This window comes from Cryptomeria japonica, chromosome 9 (genome assembly GCF_030272615.1).
Source record: "Cryptomeria japonica chromosome 9, Sugi_1.0, whole genome shotgun sequence".
NCBI lineage: Eukaryota > Viridiplantae > Streptophyta > Pinopsida > Cupressales > Cupressaceae > Cryptomeria > Cryptomeria japonica.
Genome location: NC_081413.1, coordinates 244,138,716 through 244,152,987, shown reverse-complemented (window position 1 = coordinate 244,152,987; position 14,272 = coordinate 244,138,716).

The window sequence follows — 14,272 nt, the reverse complement described above, 5'->3', positions numbered from 1 at the left end:
TTATCATTGGATGATGGGTGAATATTTTAATATGTTGCTTTCTCCTTCTAAAAATATGGGTGGTTTAGAGGACTACTCTAACAGTATCATGGATTTAGCATACTTTTTAAGTAATCCTTGTCAGTCAAATATGGACCTTAAGGAAACCCTTTTTACATGGTTAAATATGAGATTAGGGGCCAATCTCATTCAAGTTAAGCTAGACAATTTTATCATCTCTTATAGGTAGAAAGTACTCTCATAACTTTCCCTTAATTCTTTTTAAAGGACAGGATTCAACCATAATCCACTTCTATTGCATTGGGAAATTACCCAAGCATAGAGCATTATCTTTTAGGTTTGAAATTGTGAAGTTCTTATATCTAAACATTAGAGATTTGGTGGAGGCTTGGTGAAATAGTCCTATTAATTGAACACCTATATTTAGATTTTCTTTCAAGCTTAACAAAATAAAAAATAAGGTCAAGGGCTAGAACTATTATACCTTTGGTAATATTTTCAGAGAAAAAGACTAAATTTTATAAGAGATAAAGTAGATCAAGGATACAATGGCAACAAAAAAAATAGATTTGGAGATATGCCTAAAAGGGAGATAGCTAAGAGAGGAGTGGTATTTTATCAGTAATAAAGACAAAAACCACTAAAAATAGAAAGCAAGAGTTCAATGGATTCAAGAAGGTGACAAGAATACTCATTTTTTTCATCTGCCCACCTTTAAAAATAGGAAAAGAAACACAATCAAGAGTATTGCTAATGGAAATTGGAATATTTGTGAGGATGAGGAGAAGATTGGTCAAGTGGTAGTTTCCTTATTTCAAGATACTTGCCGAGATTTAAGTGGAGCTACTAATAATAATGATGATTTTTTGAAGTTATCCCTAGTATAATAACTGATTAGGGCAACTACAACATAACCAAAGTTATCTTTGAAGATGAGTTCAATACTCTTGTCTTATCCTTTAATTCTTATAATGCCCTTGATCTAGATGGATTTCCTTTAGCCTTCTTTCAAGAGTACTATTGCATAGTCAAAAGTGATGTTGTGCCTCATATGAGGGACTTCTTTATAACTTGTAAGATTTTGAATAGATCAACACCACTTTCATTTCCTTAATCCCTAAGAAAGAGTGGGCGGGAAATGTTTTTGACTATAGGCCTAGTAATTAGTGCAACAATTACAATATGATTCTATACAAATTGTTAGTCAATTTCCTTAAGCCTATCTTATCACACCTCATATCCATAAATCAAAAGGGAATTTTTGAGGGAGGAAAATTTTTGATGTTGTGTGGAGAATAACAAAAAAATAGGGATGGCCTTCAAGCTAGACCTTTGCAAGGCTTAAGATCAAATTTCTTTGGATTTCTTATTTATTACTCTCCACAAGTTTGGGTTTCAAGACAAATCCATCTAACTCATGAAGGAATGTACTAATACACCAAGGTTTTGTGTCTTGTTCAATAGAATCACAAAAGGTCACTTTCATAGTGAAATAGGTCTCTACTAGAGAGATCCCATGTCCCCTTATTTGTTCATCAATATGGCTAAGGTGCTAGGAAAAAATACTGATAGACTCATCACCCATAATATGATTATTTTTTTCCTACTAGATTTCTCCCTTCCTCCATCCCATCAAAAATTTGTGGATGACACTATTTTGTCTTGATTTTCCTCTATTCATGAAACGAAACAATGGAAGGTGATTCTCAATAGGTATGCTTAAATCTTGATGAAGATCATTAATTATAATCAATCATGCAATATTTCTTTAACATTGAGGACTAGCTTTAGGAAAAAATTATCAAAATTTTGGAATTTCAAAAGGATACTCTTCCTATGACCTATTTGGGGTTGCCTCTTGCCACTAAAAAGGTACCTCATAATTATTGGTGAGTTATAGTGGAAAGAATCTTGAAAATACATATGGGTTGGAAGAGTAATTTGTTAAGTCAAGATAGGAAGTATCAAATACTGAAAGCTCCACTCCAAAATATTCATGTCTATTACATGTCCCTCTTCAAAATCCCAATCTTTGTAGTAGATAATGTGTAACAAATAAAAAATAAGTTTCTTTAGATAGGGTTGTGGAGAAAAAGAGAATGGCTATTGTTAAATGGGATGTAGTCTATAAACCTAAATTCCTAAGTGGCCTTTGGCTAAGGAAAATTCAACCCTTAATAAAGCTCTTATTTCCAAGTTTAGATGGAATATGATCTCCTCAAATAATTATTGGACCAAGATTTCTCATACAAAAAACCTCAAGGAAGAAGACTTCCCATTTTCCTCCCCATCTAAAGAGTTTGCAATCCAAAACATTCTAAACTCCAAAAAAAACCTAAGATAGGGTATTAGATGGAGAGTTGTTAATGAAGTTAGAATCAATTTTGGGGAGGATACCAAGGTTCCCTTAATTCTAACTCTTTGTCAGGGACCTTTTTGACCCTCTTTCTCGACAATTTGGGGCTAAATTTTTTTGACCCTCTTTCTCAACAATTTGGAGAGAAGGAAAACCAAAGTGGAAGCATCTCCCACTTCAGCTCTCTCCTTGGGGAGAAATTAGAGACCAAATTATTGAAACTATGAGAGATTACCAATTATTTGACCTTCGAAAAGGTGATGAGTTTATATGGTGCCCAACTACTGTAGGAAGTTTATCAATTTCTTCTAACAAATTTATGGTTGAACGCTTTATTTGAAGGATTTTAATTGGATACTAGTATAGGATAAGAATATTACACCTAAAATTACTCATTTTTGGTGGACGGGTAACCACAACAAAATCCTAACCACGATTAATCTAATCAAGAGAGGGTTTTAGTTAGTCTAGGTGTGTTTTATGATACTAGGAGGGAGAAATGGTGGATCATATTTTAATATATTGCAAGTTCACCAAGGAAGTTTGGGCAGATGTGTTGTCTTCTCTACATGTAAATTGGGTTTTTCATAAGACCATTAGAAATTTTATTGAAATTTAGAGAGACAATTCTCCCTTTAGGCATCTAGTGGTGAAGAATCTTTAAAATAAAATCCCTCCCTTTCTTTTTTGGTGTATTTGGAAGGAGAGGAAAAAAGAATTTTCAATAAAGATACTAAAATAAGTAAGGAATTTTTCCAATTCTGAGAAATATTGTTAGGGAGAACATATATCATATGAAACACCAATGTGTTGTTATAGTCACCTACCCTTCTTGAGTTGCATGTTAGAAGATGGTGGGGAGTGACCTATAGTATGGATAAAATTAAATTTAACAAAAAGATATTAAGAAGGAATGTAAGATGGAGAAGATTTGGGAAAGACTATGTTAAGTTTAATTTTGATGGTTATAGTGAGAGAACCCTAGCTAATACTAAGGGAATAATTGGAGATTCCAAGGGCAAGATGACAGAAGGATTTGCTAAATATGTGTGGAAAAAATTAAAAATTAAGTTGAAGAGATAGCCCTTTGGTGGGGACTTAAAATAATTATTTTTCATGGATTTAATAATGTACTAATTGAAGGAGATTAAAAGATGGTGACTAATATCATCAAGTTGATAGCTCCTCAATCTTGGAGGATAAAAACTATATTGAAGATAGAAAACATATTCTTCATTTGAGACCTAATTGGGAGGCTAAGCATACTTTTAGAAAAGGTAGTAAAGTTGCAAATGCCTTAGTGATGCAGGAGCATCCTCAGTTCTTGGCAATATTGCATAAACCAAAAATATTTTCTTTCTATTTTTTCTTTTTGTTTTACAGTTTTAGAATTTCATTATGCATTTTCTAGCATTGGCTCACCAGATCTCAAGGAGTTGGATTTTTTCTTGAAGACTTGATCATCTACCTTATTCCTAAACCGCAGAGCATTTGGATCATTTTCCGGCAAGTTATCGCTACCGGTTTCTGAGACAGTTTTCTAGTACCAGTTGTCTGGACCTATTTGCATTTGTAATCTACCAGATCCCTCTGATAGCTTACAGAGCCCTAAGCATTGATTATGAGGTTCCTTGGTGTGTGGCTGACCTTCCCCTTCATCTACACTTCATCCTTTGGATTTTCCAAAGGAATTTCTTTGGCGGAGGCCAACCTTGTTCTTTTTACATGTTAGGTCTTGTTCTTCAGCATTTGATCCCTTTTTGGGTTGTCTGGATCCCCTTGGATCATATAAATCATTGTAATTCAGCATTAGAATGAAGATCAATTAAGATATAGAACATAGAAGATATATCCTAAGATTTGAGGTCCCGGTTGTGACCCGTTCTATAATTAAGCATGTTTCAGTAGGCCAGTGAGCTGGTTTTTGTAATCCGGTTGTTACATGTTAATTGTAATCAATTTTCATGATATAGTTCATTCAGTTTTGCATTGCCTCCATCATATCCTTGTGTTTTTGTTGATTTTACTCTTTCTAACCAGCTTGGATTCATCTCTTTGATGTCTCTCCTAACTAATGACTGCACCAAGTGGTATCAAAGCAAGCTTTCATTCTAAAGATTGTATTATCCTAAGAACTTTTGTTGTAGGGTGCCGAATTGTGGATTTGAGTTGCAGCTACAGAGGACTCGAGTGAAGATGAAGCGAAGAGGAAATAGGATTGGTGGAGAACGTGGGAATGCAAACCCTGTTGTGATGGAAATGTTGTGAGGAATTGTAGCTCAGTTGGAAGTCATTGAGATAGCCCAAAGAAGAGGCTGACATATTGAATATGTGAGTGAAGATGAAGGAGAAGAAGCTTCAACAAAACAAGTAAACCCACCGGTGATTGATCTAGATGAAGAAAGGTTTTTGAGGGTTTTGAGTATGGAGAATACTAAACCTCATTTTACCCCACCGGAATATGATGGAAAGTTAGATTCAGATGAATTAATGGATTGGATCTCAGAGATGGAGAAATATTTTGATTTTGAGAACACCATAGAAGAAAGAAAGGTAAAATATGCCTGTACCTAGTTGAAAGGTCATGCATCTCTTTGGTGGGAGCATTTGCAGGTTGATAGATAGAGAAGAGGTAAAGAGAAGATCAAAACATGGGATCAGATGGTTGCTAATTTGAAATCAAAATTTATGCTAGTTGATTATCAAGTGAATTTGTTCCAGAAGTTGGAAAATTTGAGGCAGAAGGAATCTGGTGTGAAGGAGTACACCGAAGCATTTTACAAGTTGAATATCAGATCTGGACATGCTAATGATGAGGTTGAACAAGTTGAAAGATATTTGAATGGATTGTGGATATCTATACAAGATGAACTCAATTTGATCAAATTGCATAGTGGTGAAGAAGCTTACCAATATGCCCTGAAAGCAAAAGAGAAGTTGAAAAAAAGACATGAGCAAACGCAGAGACGTAGAGGTGGAAGATTTCCAGAAGAATATTTCAAGGAGGAAGAGGATATACCAGAGGTAGAGGAACCTGTATGGATCAAAACATGGACAAGGAAGTGAGAAAAGAAGATAATTCATATCAGAAAGATGATAGAAATTTCTACCGAAGGAGAGAACTGGATGGCTACCAAAATGAGAATTTTGGAAAAGATGACAAAAGACAAGACAAGAGAGTGTTTAAAGGAATTTTCTATTGTTGTCTTGATGATGATGATATAGTTGTAATAGGTTGTTTGATGACTTTATTTGTGTTTTCATTGATGGTAACCATGTTTTTTTAGTCACCTAGGTCATCTAGACCAACCGGTATAGCCTAACCGGTAGTGGAATCAGCTAGACAATAAAACTGTTAAGTTATTGTCAACCAATAAATAGAAATAGAGCAATGATCAAATGACTAGTACAGATGATTGTTGAAGAGTTAAACATTATGGTTTGATAGGAGTGTTGGAGAAACAAACATTCACCTATTTTCCAAACCGCATCAATAGATTCAGTGTATTAAGCGAGTTATGATGGATTTGTTAGTCACAGTCAAGAAGAACAGAGATCTAGTATAGAAAAGTTAGTTTGATTAGTAACTGGTAGACTTATTGTTATGTTTTTAAGTTATGAATTGTTTTTCCAACAAGAGAAAAGTGTAATGAGAGGGAAAATGTAAAAGGTAACTAGATTTAATGAACCTAGAGAATTTTTCCAAGGTTCTTAACTAATTTAATAGAGTTCTTTATAAGGATATGTAAGTTGTATGATTTCATATATCAAGAGTGAGAATTTGATCATGCAATTGAAGGGGTAGTTAGTTATTGATGTCTAGTGAGTGATAGAAAATGGGTAGAAGTGGATCTAATCAGACACAGAGGTGCTAACTTCAGATCAGTTGAACTTGTTGTCTTCTAACATTTGCAAAAAGAAAATCCTCTAACAAGGTCACTCCTAATAGGGTGCAGTAGGATCCTAGCAGGTCCAGAGGTTAAATCCTCTAACTAGGTGACACATTAGCTTGTGTATGTAAATCCCATTAATGTGGGTAGCTCCTAATAGGGTTGGGTCCTAACAAGCATTATTGTATAGCTCTTTACGGGCTAAAACACTCTTAACCGGGTGTGCCCCTAACAAGGTGGTTGTATGACCTTAACCGGTCAGATCTCTATACTGTAGTTAGAAGATCCTTATGGGTACTAATTCCCACTATGGCTTTTCCTAGTTGGGTTTGCACATGAAAAATCATTATGTTAAGGTTTGTATGCTTTGTTGGATATTTTCTTATGTGGTTATATTTGTTGCATGCTTATTGATTTTCAAGTTGGTGAAAGTAGTTATCAGATTTATTAAGTTTTTTCTTGCACTAATTCACCCCCCCTCTCAATGCCTTATAAGTTTATCAGCTATAAGTGTGGAAGAGAAGGACATTGTTCTTTCAAGTGTAAGAAGACAGAGAGTACCGAGAGAACAACAATGGTGGAAGAAATCCCCACCGGATCAGCTAATAAAACAGAAGATGGAGAACTGTTGATGATGAGGAGAGCTTTGTGTAATACTGGAGGAGATGAAGAGCCCTTGCAGAGGAAGAATCTATTCAAGACCAGATGTAAGGTATCCAGTAAGTGTTGTAAAGTTGTTATTGATAGTGGTAGTTTAGATAATCTTGTTTTAGAAGAGATGGTGAATAAGTTATATTTGGAAAGATTGAAACACCCTGAGCCTTCTTAGATAGCATGGATTCAAGATGATCATAAGTTGTTAGTAAGTGAGAAATGTTTGGTGAAATTGAAAATTGGGAATTGTCATGATAAGACTTGTGTGATATTATGCCTATGGATATTTGTCACCTTTTGTTGGATAGACTTTGGTAGTTTGATAGATAGGCAATACAGGATGGGAGAAAGAATGCATACACTATTGTGGGCAATGGGATGAAGCAAACCTTGTTGCCCTTGGAGGAGCCTTTGAAGAGTGAAGTTTGTACGAATGAAGAATAAATGAATTCAACCACAAAACCCTAGCCTAACAACAACAAAGATCCACCATAACATATGAGATTACCTAAGACAATGCAAATCAAATGAAATCACAAAGATTATACCATCACATGTCCAATAGGGTTTGGATCTCCATTCTTCCTATCTCTATTGATCTTGCTTGATATATTTTCTCTCATATTTTATATGTGCACAAGAGCTCAACAAACAATGGAAATGTGGTTGCAAGTAGGTTTGATTGCATATGAATGTTCGAAAGCCTAGAGTAGTTGGGTAGTCAGGGTTGATAATGAAGGAAGCATCTCCTTATATAGAAGACACTGTAGGAAATGGAGGGTTAAGATTGAGAGGTGTAACAGATAAATGGTCCGCTATGATTAAAGGGTAGGTAGAGGAAATAAGAAAATAATGAGAGGGTAGGTAGTGTAGGAATTAAGAGATGAATGACATGTATCATAGGTGGAAAAGGATAATGAATTAATTAAATAAATAAAGATTTATTTAAATATAGAAGAAGTGGGATCAATTAAATAAATAAGATATTTATTTCATTTAGGAAAATAATTATTTAAATAAATAAAAGTATTTATTTAAATGATAAATAAGGCTAGAAGAGGATAAATGAATTAATTAAATAAATAAATATTCATTTAATTAATAGAAGAATTAGGCTAAAGATAATTAAATAAATAAAGATATTTATTTAATTAGACTGGACAATTTTAGATGTCTACATTTTGTCCCTCCTTGAGATGATGCAGCTTGTCATGTTGTTTCAAAGAAGATAATATAAACTGATACAAATTTTCTCCAAGATGGTAATGATATGCGCCCTGAAGAGATTGGATGAAAATGTCTGGAAAGATCACAGACAATCTCTCGATAAGAAAGAAAGGCTAGAATGGACCGATCGGATAAAGTGATAGAGTCACGGGATAAAGAATACTGACTCGGGAAATGAGGGCTAGGGCTAGTGCTAGGGCAATCTATGATAACTCAATGATGAATGGATAGTACCAAACCGGTACTGAGAGAGGGGGGGTGAATCAGTACAGACAAAAACACATTCCTAAAACTAGTTTGTCAGCAGACACTGTGCTTTGGTAGACAAACAATAACATCAGTCTTAAATAGAGTACAACTAGCAAAACCCAGAATAACTAAGACAAGCATAAACCGGTTGACACTTATCTTTTCATACAATCTAATACTTCATTTCCATTTCACCCTAGTGCATGAATAGGTAATCTATCATCAAAATATATAAACAACTAGATCAACATGATTTACCTTCAGACACAAATCACTTAAACCATCATATGAATAACACCACACATGACACATAGATTTTTCACGTGGAAACCCAACTGGGAAAAGCCATGGTGGGGATGAATACCCACAAGCTTTTTTTGATCTCTTTAGAAGTCCGCTCAGTTAGGAGCCTTGTCCGGTTAAAGACTGATACAATAGGTTCTGTTAGGAACCGATCCTGTTAGGGATCACCCGGTTAAGGAATGGCTAGAATACCTCGTTAAGGGTTAAAACCCTATTAAAGGTTACCTTGTTAGAGGATTTCAAGAACTCAATGGTTTTGAGTCACCCTGTTAAAGGATTTATAGTAAGCCGGTTAAAGCTACCATGTTAAGGGATTTCCCAACTGTTGAAGTGGTTAGAGATCAACAGGTATTACAATGATTTGGTAACAACACTCAATGCCAATGCAGATCCGCTTTAGCTCCTCTTCACCTTCTGCACTTACACTCTGCAGGTATCACTTCTCTCCTCTGGTCTAGCAAGAATCGTGTATCTCTTCACTTGGATATACACACACAACGTTTGCCAACAACCTCAAAAAGAAACACAACATCGACCTTATAGGTAACAGATAGGTCGGTAGCATAAACCCTAAACCCTAAACCTGTTAGGTTAAGCAATTCAAACGGTTCAATCCTGACTGTTGAGCACATTGCATTAAATGCAACAGTCTTGAACTGATCTCAATATGTTCTCCATCGTTAGTTTTCCACCACTTTCATGGCGGCTGATAACCCATCACGCACTTTCGCCATTTATAAACTTCACACATTTCCAAGGTAGATAGGAATGATCTCCTTCATGAAAGATCCTTCATGCGCATAAGGCTGACGTGGCAACATGATCTATTCTTCATTACAATGCTAACTCATCACACAAAGTCACCAGTTGAGTCACACAGGCTTGAAGCACTTCAACCAGAAACCTTGAAGTTGAGACTACCAACCGGTAGTCATACAAAGCTTCCATGTACCGGTTCCCATATCAACATGTCAGTTCACCTTGAACAAACACACCACTTCACTTTGGCACATTTATTGGTTCACAATGTTATACCGATTCTCACATATATCGGTTCTTGGTAACATACTAGTTCTCACATATACCGGTTCTCTCTTGTTCAACATATTGACATCAATGACAACATACAATGTCATCATGTCCTCATACCAGTTCACATAATGCCAACAATCTCCCCCTTTGGCATTGATTGCAATATACAAAGATATCTCTCCACTTCACATCTTCTCCTCCAATTTCTATAGATATCTTCTCCGCTTCACTTATTATCCCCCTTTGACAACAATGCCAAAGTGGAGGCACAAGTTTCCCTGTTCCACTATGCTACTCCCCCTAAGGAGTAGCATCCTTCAACGCATCAATCTTGGAAAAAAATTTGACTATGCAATACCTGATTGATGTGGAGCATATACCTTTAGTTCACCTCTTGAAGGGGCAGCACCTCTAATTCACCTCTTAAGTACATAAATGTAGCCTTTGGGAGAGACTTGGTGAATATGTCTGCTAACTGCTCCTTACTGAAAACATGTTCTAGTGCAATCTCTTTGTTCTGAACCTTTTCCCTCGAGAAATGATACTTAAGCTCAAAGTGCTTGGTTCTAGAATGTAAAACCGGATTCTTGGAGATGTTAATTGCACTAGTATTGTCACAAAATATACTTACCAGTTCAGATACAGGAACTTTGAAGCCATTTAATACATGCTTCATGCAAATTGTCTAAGTGTAGTTCATGAAAGCTACAAAATACTCTGCTTCCGCTATAGACTGAGAGATACAACTCTGCTTCTTACTCATCCATGAGACCAGTCTACCACCGAGGAAGAATGCACCACCAATTATGCTCTTCCGGTCGTCCACATTACCTACCCAATCAGCATCTGTGAATACTTTCAAGTTGACATCCTTGCTATATGGATACCATAATCCATAATCAATAGTTCCCTTCAAATACCTAATAATCCGCTTCACTGCAACCAAGTGAGATTCTCTTGGACTTTTCTGGAACCTTGCAGTAATGCCAATTGCATGTGCAATATTTGGTCTACTATGCACTACATAATTCAACTTACCAATCATTGATCGGTGTTCCTTCTCATTAACCAATGTTGAGTCATCCTGTTTGGATAGTTTACAACCAGTCACCATCGGTTTACCAACTGATTTTCTATCTGCCATGCCAAAGGTCTTCAACACCTCTTTGACATACTTGGATTGAGTGATAAAGATTCCATCTTTCATCTGCTAAATCTATAGTCCAATGAAGAACTTAATCTCCCTTATGAGTGACATCTCAAACTCTTTCTTCATCTCATCTACAAACTCATGACTCATCTTGTCATCTCCACCAAAGATAATGCCATCAACAAATACCTCACAGATCAGGATCTGATCTTCTTCAGATTTCAAGTAGATATTGCTATGTTCTCTTGTTCTCTCAAATCCAATATTCACAAGATGGGAGTGCAGGCATTCATACCACGCTCTAGGTGCCTTCTTTAGACCATATAGGGCTTTATGTAGCCTACACACCATGTCATTGTCTTCAGATAGGGAAAACCCATATGGTTGCTCTATATACACCTCCTCTTCAAGTACACCATTTAGGAATGCAGATTTTACATCCATTTGATATACTTTGAATCCTTTAAAAGATGCATATGCAAGAAGCATACAAACTCCTTCCAATATGGCTACAGGAGCAAAGGTTTCTCCATAGTCTTCTCCTTCTTGGGCATATCCTTTACAGAGCAGTTTGGCTTTGTTTCTAATCACTGTGCCATCCTCATTCAGCTTATTTCTGAAAACCCATTTGGTACCGATGACATTTTTATGCTCCGGTCTGGGTACCAAAGACCATGTACCATTTCTCTCTATCTGGTCGTGTTCTTCTTCCATTGCCTTGATCTAGCCTTCATCTTTATGTGCCTCTTTGAATGATTTAGGCCTAAATTTAGAGATCATAGATGAGTTTTCTCTAACCTTTCTTCTTGTAAGGATTCTTGCATCCTTATCTCCTATGATCTGCTTAGTATCATGATTCATCTTGACATACCAAGGAATGGTCTTAACAGATTCCCCGTTCTTTTCTTCTTCATCCTCATCTCCATCAGTATCAGCATCTACATCTACCAGTGTAGGACCATTGTTACTGGTACTTGGTTGACTGACAACTAGTTCCCAGAAGGTTACAATCGGTTCATTTACCACTTGCTTACTGTCGATTTCCTTAGTTTTCTCAGAGGTTTCATCAACTCTCACATTAATGCTTTCCATAATTCTCTGAGTCTTATTATTGAAACACTTGAGAGCTTTTCTCTTGGTGGAATACCCTAGGAATATTCCCTCATCACATTTCGCAACAAATTTGCTCTGGTGTTCACTCCTCTTGATGTAACATTTGCTACCAAACACTCTAAAGTAGCTAACCATAGGTTTCTTACTGGTCTAATACTCATAATGAGTTTTATCCTTACCTTTCTTGATGAGTACCCGGTTCATTGTGTAGACTACAGTGCTCACCGCTTCTATCCAAAAGGTGTGAGCAACCTTTCCTTGAATCAGCATTATTCTTGCTGCTTCAACCACAATTTGGTTATTCCTCTCTGCTAGGCCATTTTGCTATTGAATTTGGGGGGCAGAAAGTTGCCTCTTGATGCCATGTTCTTCACAGTACTTGTTGAATTCACCAGAAGTGAATTCCCCTCCTTGATCAGTTCTAAGGCACTTGATCCTTTTACCGCTTTCCTTCTCCACTAATGCTCTGAAAACTTTGAACTTTCCAAAAGCTTCAGACTTATCTTTCAAGAATGTGACCCACATCATTCTTGAGCAGTTATCAATGAGAATCATGAAGTACCTATCACCCTGCAAACTCCTAGTTTTCATAGGACCACACAAATCAGTATGCACAAGATCAAGTAAATTGTCAGCAGTGAAAGGTTCACCTTTAAAGGTTGAGGAAGACATTTTCCCTAGTTGACACTCTCTGCACAAGGTATTTCCAGTTTGCTCAGCATCGACAATCCTCTAACTGCCTTAATCTTGCTGGCCTTCACAATGTTATCAAAGTTTACATGGCAGAGTCTCCTATGCCATATCCAGTTGTCATCGAACTTGGCCATAAGATATGTACTGATATTTGCATTCAACTGAAATAGGTTACCTTTGGTTTGCATGCCAGTGGCCACCAATCCACCATTCTTTCCTTTGATTCTGCACACTCCACTCTTGAATTCCAGAGTGAGACCACTATCATTCAGCTAGGCAACACTTAGAAGGTTGTGTCTGAGACCATCAACCCAATACACATTGTCAGCACTACTTTTTCCATTCAGAGAGATGGACCCTCTACCTTTGACCATTACCAAAGCAAACCACACCACCATCATACTCTTCCAAGGATAGAAACTTACTCCCGTTACCAATCATATGGTGAAAATAGCCACTGTCAATAATCCACTCATTGGAATTATCAAAGCAGGAGACAAGAACCTTCTTGTCTAACACATCTTCCTTGATAGCAATAAACAAAATATCTTCATTTTCTTCATCTTCTGATTCCACATCTATGACACCTTCATCAACTGTCACAAAATAGTTTCTTTGGTTTCCTCCTTTTAATTTCTTGAACCTTTCTGGTTTGTCCTTGATGTCACCATTAGGATAGTTTACAGCAATATGTCCTATCCGGTTACAAGAAAAGCATTTAAAAGGGAGCTTACCTCTGTATTTACCAGTTCCTTTAGGAAGTTTCTTGGCAAGAAGAGCTTCAAATTCCATTAGAATCTCCTCATCATCCATTTCTCTACTCTATCTTGGTTCACCACTAGTGCTTGCTTCTTTTCTTTTTCTAGATGGTACAGCAGAAGCTTTGAAAGTTGATTCAGTCTTTTGAACATTACCATCAAATATATTTAGCTCATAGGCTATCAACTTTGCAATGATGGAGTTGAGGGATACCTTAGTCATGTCTATTGATCTCAACTCCTGAATAGCAGCAACCCTTATTGCATAGACTGGTAATAAGGATCTTAGAACTTTTCTTACCACAGTGGAATCTTCCATTTTACCACCTGCACTCTTGATATCTCTGACAACAGTTTTGATTCTTATTCCATACCGTTGAATGGTCTCACCTTCAACCATCCGCATGTCTTCAAACTTGTCTCTAAGGCTTTCTTCCTTAGCTTATTTTACATGCTCATCACCGCCATAGATATTTTCAAGAGTATCCCATACTTCTTTGGGATTTACTTTATCTTGGATATCAATAAACTCAAAGTAAGGTAAACTACTAATTAGGGCTTGCATGACTTGCCCATTCTCCTGCATCTCTCTCTTTTCATCATCAATGAGAGTACTGGTAGGGGCAACATAAGCATTCTCAACATAGCTCCAGTGTTGAGCACCCATGCTTTTGATGTATATCTTCATTCTGTCTTTCCATATATTGAAATTATCTCTATTGAACTTTGGACCTTCCCTCTTCATCATTAGATTGGGATCTTTTCCTCAAGTGGCTAAGCTTATAACACAGAGGACCTAGAGGATGCTTTGATACCAATTGATAACTCAATGATGAATGGATAGTAC